At 40.2% G+C, this 12,503-nt stretch overlaps 1 protein-coding gene and 1 long non-coding RNA gene across 9 annotated transcripts in view; one reads left to right on the forward strand and one right to left on the reverse strand.

Moving 5' to 3' along the window:
* LOC137157045 (uncharacterized) overlaps nt 1–9,900 on the forward strand; it is a 34,992-nt gene extending 25,092 nt beyond the window's left edge. Inside the window, exon 4 of one of the 2 annotated variants that reach the window (XR_010920984.1) lies at nt 9,824–9,900. This is a non-coding gene — a long non-coding RNA (uncharacterized lncRNA). Of the gene's footprint in view, nt 1–2,607; nt 2,741–9,823 lie in introns of those variants that run through there. The other variant, XR_010920983.1, reaches the window with a different exon arrangement.
* Nucleotides 1–12,503, reverse strand: part of PHACTR3 (phosphatase and actin regulator 3) — a 156,878-nt gene that overhangs the window by 126,722 nt on the left and 17,653 nt on the right. The gene's annotated exons all lie outside the window — the stretch shown is intronic.

Consider the following 12,503-nt stretch of genomic DNA (forward strand, 5'->3'; position numbering starts at 1 on the left):
CTCCAGTGATGTCAATATGCATGAGCTGATGTTCTGGCCCTTTGATTTCTTCTTTGAATTCTTTGAAACTCTATGCAGAACACTGCATATGTGTGGCTCTGAGGGGCTGTGAGATGAAAACAGGTTTGAGATTCTACGGTCTCCTGAATTCTTTTGTTCTACAAAGTTTACAAAACAGAAATCTGACTCTGGGCCTGATCCTATCATTGTGGCTTGTGTTTCCTATTACCATATGAAATAGGCTTCCCACCATTAGAAAAGATGGAGGACTACTGGCCAAAAGGTGTGGTGGTCCAGACCCCAGGCAGTCACAAGCATGGAGGTCAGCAGAGCAACTCAGTTACCACCACAAAGCGTAGTGTGTTTGTGGGCTCTGATTGAACCTTCCCCGTTGGTGCATCCCTCTCTCTAACTCTCATAGATCTGACTGTAGGTGGGGGGGTGTAGCCTTCGCTAAAACACCAGCAGTAATGTCTGACACTGCTTCAGGCACTACTTATGGACAGCAGTGCTTTAGAAAGATCACAGAAATACATGTTGCAAAGTCATCTGGTTTCCAAAGGGGCTCGATAGCACAGTGAGTTAAGCAACCGATGTTGCTAGCCTTTACTCCTTGGAGCTTTGAAATCTGATAAGTCAAAAGTGACGATGAGTGTGATCTCTACTGTAGACCAGAGTGAACATTTGTCCACAGCACAAAATCACTCCATGATCTGGTATAACTGGTAACCGCCATTTGGAGATGCCCACAGATGTACTTGTGATGTGGGTGGATTAGCTGGGCTTTTGGAGGACTCTTAAATATGCCTGGCTCTAGCCAGGTTTTCAGTTGCTCCCTTTAACCAGCAGAAAATAAAATGTTAAAGTAAATTTTTTGTTTGATTGGGTCACATCTTTTTCTAAATAAAATATTGTTTCAAGGTTCCATGTGATTGTTGGGAGTGATGCACTCTAAATCCAGATATTTTCTGTAACTCTGCCTAAAAGCTAATTTGTTAAAAACAGTGATGAGCCTGTATTAGTGAATTCTTCTAAATCAAAGTCATATTCTCATCAGTCTTCAAGAGAGCATCATAACAATTCTTCATGCAGCCTTTGATTTTTTTCAGTCCTTAACATGTCCCTTTAGACCTTAAAGTTGAGGGAGAAGCAAAATGCCACTGATTAAGGTATACAACGGAAGCTTTACATAATGCTTTTTAACAATCCACATTCACTTTACAGTCAAAGTGTAAAAATAAATGCTTCAGTATGTTCCTGAGCTCTAGCTCAAGAAGGAAAACTGGATCTTTTCTTTAGCACAAGTGTGGTTCTAGTGCATCAGTTACTGTTTCTGTAGCACTTCAACAGCTGAAGTAGTCCCACTGTAAATAAATCTTGACATTGGAACTAATGGGACAGATCCTCAGCTGGTGTGTATTGGCATCACAGGAATGATGACAGTGCAGCTGCCCTGATTTTACAGCAGCTAAGGATCTGGCGCAATCAACTGTAACTAATGTTTTGTTTTTTGACCTGGACACTCCCTGCTGCCCATGAGCTTGTACTAACAAGCAGGAAAACATCCGAGTATCGCACAATGCAGCTGGAGTGGCAGCAGACTGTCTCACTAGCAAACCGAGTACGGATGCAATCCTGGTTATTTTTAGAACACAGTTAATGGCTCTCTGTAAAGGTAACAAGCTAGCAGCCTTCCTGCGTACCACTCCACTTGTGTTTCATTTGTATTTATGGGCCGTGATTTTTTCCAAGTCACTTCAATAACAAAACCCAGGTTTCACTTCTAAATATGGGGGGAGATAGGCCTGTCGGCTCAGTTTAAATATCACATGAAACCATTAATTCTACAAGAAGCTGCCTTCTCTCCTCCTCCCCCCAAATGTAAGCCGTTAAAATAGATTTGAAAAAATGTGGAAAAAATAAATGGAAGATAAGGGTGCATTCACTCATGTTGTAGCCAGATTCTCACCCTGTGTAAATCAACACAGCCCCACTAACTTCAATACAGCTCCACAGATTTCCATCGGCTGAGGATCTGGCCCATTAGAGTCCACAGATGGCAGACATCTGATGCTTGAATACTGCCAATGCCCGCTCAACAGGACACTTCACTATTTTAAACATAAAAATATACCACTGGATCGCTGTGACTAGTGGATATCTGTGTGATTTGGGCGGCAGAATGAATCATTGGGGGTTGGGATGCACCACTGCCAATCTTCCAACCCTACCACTGGGACTAAACAACAGCTGCATACATTAAATCTGGCACTTCCTGCCGTAATGTATCAGGCTGTGAATACAGATTTTGTGTTGGTTGGTTTTGAATGTTGTTGGCCCATAATGTCTCTGATGCAGACATTGGCATGCATTCAAAATGTTGTGTTTTAATGTTTTTGCTTTTATCTTAAAATACACCCATTGGGTTTTTTTCCTCCCGCTAACACAGCTCACATAATAGGTAGACTAAAAATGATCTAATAGATAGTACCTGAGAGCTGCCGCCATGTGTGACATTGAAAGACTATGAAAGGCATAAAGAGAATGTTTTCTTTCTGGGTTCTCACTTTTTGATTTATCTATTTTTTTTTATATCTTTTTTGAAAGAAATAGAATTTGTTCCTGTGATTGATGCTGCCTTGAAAAATTTAATGCAATCTTCACAGAAGGCTATACGATTCAGCTAAGGTGCTCCAGGAATGTGTGCTTTGTTTTCTTGGTCAGGAGGGAAATAAACGTTGGTAGTTGTTATTAATTAATGTGACTATTTAAAATTGATTTATTAACATTCACATATAGATAATGGATTTTTAAAGCATTCATAGTTTTAGTTGGACACCCTGTCCTTCGTTACAACCGGGCAATTAATTCCTAATGAGTAATTTATTTGACAGAATTTTGCCTTGTTTTTTCATTTGCAAGTTGTTCCACGCCATGAAAGACTTAGTTTTCTTGAATTTATGTTCGAAAGTATTTTTCAGATTATTTCTGCTACAGTTGCTTGATCTGTAGATTGCATAAGTGACTTTAATAGCTAAATTCAAGCTGTGTTGGCTGGTTCTGATTTAATACATGCATCAAGTGGTGTGCTTGTTTCCCTAAAGGGCTGAGGGTAACTCTTTTACATCAGGATTCCAGTGCAAGATTCATGTTTACACAGTCAAAACTTGCTCTCCATAGGTATTTCATAATCTTGGTTCCATGGGTTTTCAGAGATGTAACTCAAAGGAGAAGTTGACCCTGTAGCTGGATTGGGAATATAGGGATACATCTTCAGCACTGTGCTGGGATGCATTGCTAAACCAAGATGGCCATTGGTATTGATGAGATTTATCCTGCTATATCAGCATACAATGCTCTGAAATTATAATCGATCACATTTTTAAGAAAAAAAATTGCTTGTGATTCAGATAATCATGGGTCAATACCAGTTTTTATACTCATTTCACTCCAGCGCAGGCTGACTCAGTGTGTTCAGCTTTGAGTGCACAGGAGGAACGGAGACACTTTGGGTTTGATCTAGATTGGCGGATAGCAATTATAAATTTGGAATAGGAGCACTGAGGACTAAGGAGTGTGCACTGTAGGAGATCCCTCATTGTCCGCTGGAGCGTATTTTAATGATATCATCAAAGCCTTAGGTGACACTTGTAGAGGACGATCTGTTTTGTACCCTTAAAAGGACTGAATTATTACAGTGAGTTTAATCAGGGATTAGATACTTTTATTGTCAGCAAAGGGAACAGCGACACAATAAGAATTTCTGTACAGGCTTAATTGATTGAGCATGGACTAATGAAGGACTTTAATCAACTGAGAGCAGAATATAATGGATTGATACTTTGTACACTATATGGCATCTAGAACTCTCTCACCATTGTCAGCCCTTGTCTTTCCTGCAATGAGTCATTCCTCTAACCAAAAAAGCCCAGCTGCACAAGGAAACTGCAAAGCCATGTAATCAATACAGCCATAAACTTTCTATGTTCTCCTGCTATGTAAGCTGGTTCTCTGAATTTAGGAGATTTGCCCATGATTTAATAAGCGATCAAAATAACCCTTTTGTTCCCATTTCAAGGGCAAATGTATTATTCAGTACTGACCTTCACACACAGTATATACTGTAGGCAGTGTTAGCCAGTGTCATCTGAATTTTCCAAAGGCACAATAGAAGGATTTGTAATGCAATAGGAGCCATCAGCTGTGCACATAGTACCAAAAATGTACTTTTGATATGAGATTCTTGGTTGCAAACTAATTCTCATGGCTCCTTAGATTTATACTACATGATGCTAAATATTAACTGGCTAAAAATGATGCTCATTTGTCTTTCTAAAAGTGTTTGTTACAGACATACCCACATCAGCTTACATATTTATTACTGTAGTTATCACTTATGGCATGCTTGGTGGGTGATTATACTCAGAGCCACAATGCAATCCCACAAAAGCAAAGAGTTGCTGTTTTCTTCTATGTACTTTCAGATGAATATATCAAATATTTTCAAGATAGCTGCAGTAAGAAGCAAGTAGAGGAAAAACTCATATCTACATTTAGCACAGGTTTCCCTCTCCATTACGAGATTGTCTGGCTGTCTCTCCCATTGCTGTGCATAGGGGGTGGCAGTGCTAACCCACATAAACAATGCATTATGTAGATATAAAATAATAGCATCCTTCCTGATAGATTATCTGGACTTCAGAACTCCCTTGAGAGATTTTCTAGCAGTTTGTCCTCGTCTTGGTTCTCAATCTGCTTGAGAAATCTGCATCCCAGGATACAACCTCATCACCTTTCATCTGGATTTTAAGAGCAATACCACATTCTCCAACTATTGACTCAATTCCTGCTGCTATCAATAGGAGTCACACACCAGGATCATTCTGTACTCTTCACCCAAGGTTTGACAAGTTATGAGATTGAAGAATTACTAACTATCAGTCTCTGTACCACATGGCTGGTGGATAGCTAATGTGATGCTGATTTTTTGAAAAAGGCTCCAGAGGCAATCCTGGCAATTACAGGCCAGTAAAATTAACTTGAGCACCAGACAAACTGGTTGAAATTATAGTCAAGAACAAAATTATCAGACACATAGATGAACACGATTTGGTGGGAAAGAGTCAGCATAGCTTTTGTAAAGGGAAATCATGCCTCACCAATCTATTAGACTTCTTTGATGTTAATAAACCTGGACGATCCACTGGATATAGTGTATTTGGACTTTCAGAAAGCCTTTGACAAGGTCCTTCACCAAAGGCTTTGAAACAATGTAAGCAGTCCTGGGATAAGAGGGAAGGTCCTCTCCTAGATCAGTAACTGGTTAAAAGATAAGAAACAAAATAAATGGTCAGTTTTCCCAATGGAGAGAGGTAAATAGTGGGGTCCCCCAATGACCTGTACTGGGACCAGTGCTATTCAACATAAATGATCTCGAAAAAGGAGTAAACAGTGAAATGGCAAAGTTCGCAAATGACGGAAAATTATTCAAGATAGTTAAATCCAAAGCAGACTGCAAAGAGTTACAAAGGGATCTCTCAAAACTGGGTGACTAGGCAACAAAATGGCACATAAAAGTCAATGTTGACGCACACTAAAAAACATCATCTCAGCTATACATAAATTAGCTGTTACCGCTCAAGAAAGAGATCAGGGGTCATTGTGGATAGGTCTCTGAAAATATCTCCTCAGTGTGCAGAGACAGTCAAAAAAGCTAACCATGTTGGAACCACTGGGAATGCAATAGATAAAAAGTTCGAAAATATCATAATGTCACTGTAAATCCATGGTATGCCTACACCTTTGAATGCTGAATGCAAATCTCGTTGCCCCATCTCAGAAAAAGATATATTTGATTACAAATGCAAGTCATGTAATTGCACCCAAATCAATTAAGGATTATTTCCAGCTGTACAACCTGATCTATGCAACTCCAGACAAACTGCTGCTGCTTGTTACTAGTTCAGGGTAGCATTGGCTTTAAATGTAGCCAACTCATTGGCATTTTGGTATGATTAAATAATGTGATCGAGAAAGATGGATAATGTCATCCATTAAGTAGATGAAGATGGAATCTAAAGAGCAGGTAGAAGACTAGAAATCACTTTGCAGCAGCAGAAACACAAGGTTTTGCCAGCATATTTACTTCAAGCATTAAAAAAAAAGGATTAAATTGACAAAAGAACTTTGAAGTAATAAGTAACGAGGCTGATAGCAGAAGAGCAGTTCTGCCAGGGTCTAGGCACCATGCTAACAGCATTTTAGTAAGTTGCTTCTTCCTGGTGAGTTGTCCAGGAAGCCAACAGTAAAAAGATAAAAGGATTGTTTTTTTCCAAAGTTTAGGCACACAAAGGGGTCTCAAAGAACCTAATCTGTGTGTGCAACTAACTTTCATTATTGTTAGCAGTAAATATAATAGCCCCGTATTGTGCAGAACACTAAAAGCATAGAAAAGAAACAATTCCTGCCTCAATGCCTGATTATTCATGATAATCAGGTAAGTGCATGTGCAAACAATGTCATTTGCAGATGCAGTTGCCTAGTTTGCACACATGGGGATTGTAATTGTACCCTTAAATATTTTGAAAATCTGGTCCAAAATACTGTGGAACATTAAACATAAATGGCAAATAAATCATAAAAATGTAGTTCTTGCACATCAAAGAGCAGAGGCAGCTTTGTAAATTCAGACTCAAATGTTAAAATTGCATGAGTATAAAAATTTAAGCCTAACTTGCATAAAAAAAAAGTATCATGAATACAAATGCAAGTCATGTAATTGCACCTGTTGGTTACAGCCATTGACTATTTACATATGCAGTTACATGATCTGCATCACACTTATTGTAAGTGCACATGTAAATTAGCTACAAAGTTATGAATTACTTTGAAAAATTGTGCTTTAATCTCCAGGCCATTTCACTTGCTTTATGAAAGCACTAAAGTGCACAGTGTAAATTAATACAATGCAAAATGAATGCAATATTCACAGAAGATTCCAAGCTGAACTATCTAAAGCCTGCATCCTAAGGAACGGGAAAAAATTCATAGGCAAGAGTTGTAGACCAAGCTGGATGAGCAAGCATCTCAGACAGGTGATTAAGAGAGAGCAGAAAGCCTACAAGGAGTCGAAGATGGGAGGGATCTGCAAGGAAAGCTACCTCTTGGAGGTCAGAACATGTAGAGATGAAGTGAGAGAGGCCAAAACCAAATACAGTTGGACCTTGCAAAGGGAATCAAAACCAATAGTAAAAGGTTCCATAGCCGTATAAACAGGAAGAAAACAAAGAAAGAAGAAGTGGAACCACTAAACACTGAGGATGGGGTGGAGGTTAAGGATAATCTAGGCATGACCGAATATCTAAACAAATACTTTGCCTCCGTTTTTAATGAGGCTAATGAAGAGTTTAGGAATAGTGGCGGGGAGTTATTGGGATTGAGGCTATAGAGGTGGAAATTACCACATCCGAGATAGAAGCCAAACTTGAACTGCTTAATGGGACTAAATGGGGGGCCTGGATAATCTCCATCCAAGAATATTAAAGGAAATGGCACGTGAAATTACAAGGCCATTACGAAGGTTTTTTAATGAATCTGTAAACTCGGGTTGTACTGTATGACCGGAGAATTGCTAACATAGTTCCTATTTTTAAGAAGGGGAAAAAATGTGATCCGGGTAATTACAGGCCTGTTAGTTTGACCTCGGTAGTATGCAAGGTGTTGGAAAAAATGTTGAAAGAGAAAGTACTTAAGGACATCGAGGTTAACAGTAATTGGGACAAAATACAACATGGTTTTACAAAAGGTAGATCGTGCCAGACCAACCTGATCTTTTTAGAGAAGATAACAGATTTTTTAGACAAAGGGAAAGCAGTGGATCTAATTTACCTAGATTTTAGTAAGGCATTTGATACGGTTCCACAGGGGGGAATTATTAGTTAAATTGGAGAACATGGTGATTGATATGATAATTGAAAGGGGGATGAGGAACTGGTTAAAGAGGAGACTACAACAGATCATACTGAAAGGTGAACTGTCAGGCTGGAGGGAGGTGACTAGTGGAGTTCCTCAGGCATCGGTCTTAGGATCGATCTTATTTAAACTTTTTATTACTGACCTTGGCACAAAAAGTGGGAATGTGCTAATAAAGTTTGTGGATGACATATATTGCTATTGCTAATACAGAGAAAGACAGGGATATCATACAACAAGATCTAGATGACCTTGTAAACTGGAGTAATAGAAATAGGATGAAATTTAATACTGGAAAGTGCAAGGTCATGTACTTAGGGACTAATAACAAGAACTTTTGTTATAAGTTGGGGACATATCAGTTGGAAGTGACAGAGGACGAGAAGGGTCTGGGCATATTGGTTGATCACAGGTTGACTATAAGCCGCCAATCTGATGTGGTTGTGAAAAAAGCTAATATGGTCCTTGGATGCATCAGGGTGAGGTATTTCCAGTAGAGATAGGGAGGTGTTAGTACCGTTATACAAGGTGTTGGTCAGACCTCATTTGGAATACTGTGTGCATTTCTGGTCTCCCATGTTTAAGAAAGATGAATTCAAACTGGAACAGATGCAGAGAAGGGCTACTAGGATGATCCGAGGAATGGAAAAACCTGCCTTATGAAAGGCGACTCAAAGAGCTTCGCTTGTTTAGCCTAACCAAAAGAAGGTTGAGGGGAGATATGATTGCTCTCTATAAATACATCAGAGGGATAAATACCACGGAGGGAGAGGAATTATTTAAGTTCAGCACCAATATGGACGCAAGAACAAATGGATATAAATTGGCCATCAGAAAGTTTAGACTTGAAATTAGATGCAGGTTTCTAACCATCAGAGGAGTGAAGTTCTGGAACAGCCTTCCAAGGGGAGTAGTAGGGGCAAGAAACCTAGCTGGATTCAAAACTGTGAGCTTGATAAGTTTATGGAAGGGATGGTATGATGGGACAGCCTAATTTGGCAATTGACTGATCTTTGACTACCAGTGGTAAATATGCCCAGTGGCCTATGAAGGGATGTTAGATGGGGTGGTTTCTGAGTTACTACAGAGAATTTTTTCTGGGTGTCTGGCTGGTGACTCCTGTTCAGGGTTTAGCTGATCGTCATATCTGGGGTTGGGAAGGAATTTTCCCCCAGGGCAGATTGGCAGAGGACCTGGGGGTTTTTCGCTTTCCTCTGCAGCATGGGGCACAGGTCACTTGCTGGGGGATTCTCTGTACCTTGAAATCTTTAAATCATTATTTGAGGACTTCAGCAACTCAGTCTAAAGTTAGGGGTCTATTGCTGGAGTAGATGGGTGAAGTTCTGTGGTCTGAATTGTGCAGGAGGTCAGACTAGATGATCATAATGGTCCCTTCTGACCTTGTAGTCTGAGTCTGTGAGTCTAACTGACAGTCTCAGAGATTGAAGCCCTTTATCCACAGAACAGGTATTTCACATGTAGAAGCAATGAAAGCCTCCTTATTCTATCCTGTTGATGTGCTTCCTCCATGCCAAATTCTTGGGCGCTCTGTTGAGGCTGTCTTAGGGTTTGACAGAGCCATCTAACATCATGACATCTGAGCATCTTCCAGAAAAAATCAATAGCAATAGTGAAGTCCTAGCAGACTTTTTGGGGTCTGCTTGGTGTGGGGCTTTTAGGTGTTTGGGAGGGATTACTAGGCAGATAGGGGCTTGAGACTAGAAGGGATGTTTGTATTGTGAGCCTCACTTACAGTGGAAAAACTTTCTCTAAAAGGAAGGTTTTGAAACTTTTCCTAAAGATGGTCAGAGTCTGAATTCTCCTGATTTCCTCTATATTACCTTGAACTCAGGGTACGTCTTCACTGACAGCGGCAAATCTGCTGCCGTCAGATCGACTATCTGCTCAATTGATCCGGAAGTCGGCGTGTTAAAACCACACCCTCAAGTGACATAGCGCTGCATCTACAGGAACGCATTTCCCGTCAGCACAGCGCAGTGAAGACACCATATAGAAGAGGAATTACAAATTACTCTCCATAGCTTGTGTAACTCCCGTCGATTGCCGCTGAATTTCACAGCAAGTGTAGACCAGGCCTCAACATTTCTTGGCCAAATTTTCAAGAGTTAAGTGCCTGCCAGTTCCATCTGATCTCAGTGGGATGCCCTGTACTGTACAGTCCTTGAGTATTGTATACTGGAAAGGCAGGATCGAAGTGGCAAGATAACTTGCAATGACCGTGTCAAACAGGACAGTTTTTAGAAAGAAGGGTTGCTTACTATAGCTAGATGGACTTTGGAGGGGTGGTTGATGTTCAAAGAATTCTTATAATCAGTTACACACCTAATCTCCAGTACTGCTTGTGTAAATCAGGCAACTGTGTGTGCAAATGATTCATTATGGTAATTTGTGGGCACAGTGATGTAATGGCTGTGATTGCATTTGCCCATTGAATGTGCAAATTAGGCATGCAATTGTTAGCTTACCTTGAATAAAAACCAGCTCAAAGAAAACATGTTCTATCCATCGTTCGACTTCCCCTCTCCCCACCACCAATGCCACTGAAATCATTATGATGCACTCACTGCCAAAACAGTGGCTTTCTTCCAAGACCTAATCTGGTTCTTTTACACTGTCCTCAGATTTGTAATGATGAAAAGGGAAATCAATCCTGAGAAATTAGTTGAATTGTGGCCTATTAATTATATGCATAATAGGTCCTTATGCAATACAGGAACCAGAGGTGTCATCTTGTGTTGTCATTTCTGGGACCATTTTAAATCATTTTTGGCATTTGTAAGGCCTTTGCCAGAGGCTGCCTTTTTATGTTCAGGATGCACATTGCATTTACTTCATATTACATCACAATATGTTACAAGGGAACAGCTAAATTATCAAGCTAATCCTTTAAGTCTTTCTTTCTTTACAATGTCAGACAAAATAAACCTACCCCACACTTCTGTAATCTTTTTTGTATAATGAGAATATTATAATCGATCACAATGAAATCCCCAAACTGCATGCATCCCTGTCAGCCTAAATGTGCTTAGATTTGCCTCTTTCTGTCATAAAAGTAGGTCCTGAATCTTTCTTACAATTTAAAAAGACACCACCAGTCTAAATATCACATCACTAAGAACCAAGACCAAACCAGTACTAGTAATAGCGGTAAAACACCAAGAATGAGAGGACATACATGGAGCACTGACACTAGAAACTACACAGGTGTGCGCGTGCGCGGTACAAGAGAAAAGATAGGAGGTTCTTCTGACTAAAAAGGAATTGAAAATAGGTGAAAAGATGTAACCATGCTAGGCTATTGCAGAAAGAAAATGGGAGGAGTGGGTGCAGCCACTAGTCCACCTCAAGAGGACTTGGGATGGGCACAACTGGCTTTTTACAGGAGAGCTACTGCGGGATAAGCAGCATCCATCGCTGAATGAATACTGTCGCAATATTTGCATGGATTATTTAAGAATAGGCTACATCAAATATGTGAGATTTAAGCAGTTACCTTTCTGGGATCAGGAAGGTAAAGTTGGGCTAGATTTCAATGAATGGCAGCAAATGTCCTTTCTGAAAACATGCCCATCCAGGGACTGTATTCTGGCTTTCTAAGGCCTGCTTTGCTGCATGCATTGGTTTGCTGACATGTAGTCTTTCACCGGGCTTTGTCACCACTGATCCTCCTGGTTGGAACATAATTGGTGCTTTGGTGCACGTCTCCTATGAAGAATGTATGTGTGTTATGAGTCCTGGCAGCTGCAGTTCACATACTCTGTGTTTTGCCTTAAGAAAAAAAGGATTTCTTACATTTCAGCATCTGTTAATGTAACAGCTAGTTTGAGGGTTCAAGTGAACTAGCTTCAGGCAATGGTTGATGTTTGTTTGCTGTCAGAGATGTAGCAGAGTCACTCTTCAGTTGAGATTTATATTTTTGTATATCCTGCAAGAGCCTGGCCCATTCAGCTTTGGACTATTCTTAGTCATTCACAGTAAAATAGTTCATTCTCCCGGACGCATGTAGTGTGTATTGATGGGGGAATGATGATGATATGCTTGCTTTCATTCACTATTTGCAGATGCAGTGCAACAGGATGCTAGATTCCCGACAGCTTTACCTTTTACATGGGCGCCGAGGCCTTAGCCATCTAGAGAGGTGACTTATTCTTATTCTCCACTCCTTTGCACCAGTGTAAATCAGAAGCAACTCCACTGGAGTCTGTTATAAGTGAATGGAGAATTGGTGTGAATGAAGAATCAGGCCATCTTGTCTCTTGCCTGGAGCCTCCTCTGCATAGCTAGGTGATACTATGTATTAGTCAGTGCTGGAAATTAAGTTCCCAGCTTTTAGGCATGGTTGAATAGCCACAGCAAAATCTGATGAGTAACTGTGACAGAAAAACCATTCCTAGCAAATCTATTCTGAGTTCCCGTTTCTGAGACTCTGCTCTATTTTATTTATTTTATTCTCTCCTAGAAACTTCTGTAATCATGGGAAGGTGGTACCCCCAAATCTGCATAGTTTTTAT

Source organism: Emydura macquarii, unplaced genomic scaffold (genome assembly GCF_026122565.2).
Source record: "Emydura macquarii macquarii isolate MOO-44397 ecotype Brisbane River unplaced genomic scaffold, CSIRO-AGI_Emac_v2 contig_1483, whole genome shotgun sequence".
Lineage (NCBI taxonomy): Eukaryota > Metazoa > Chordata > Testudines > Chelidae > Emydura > Emydura macquarii.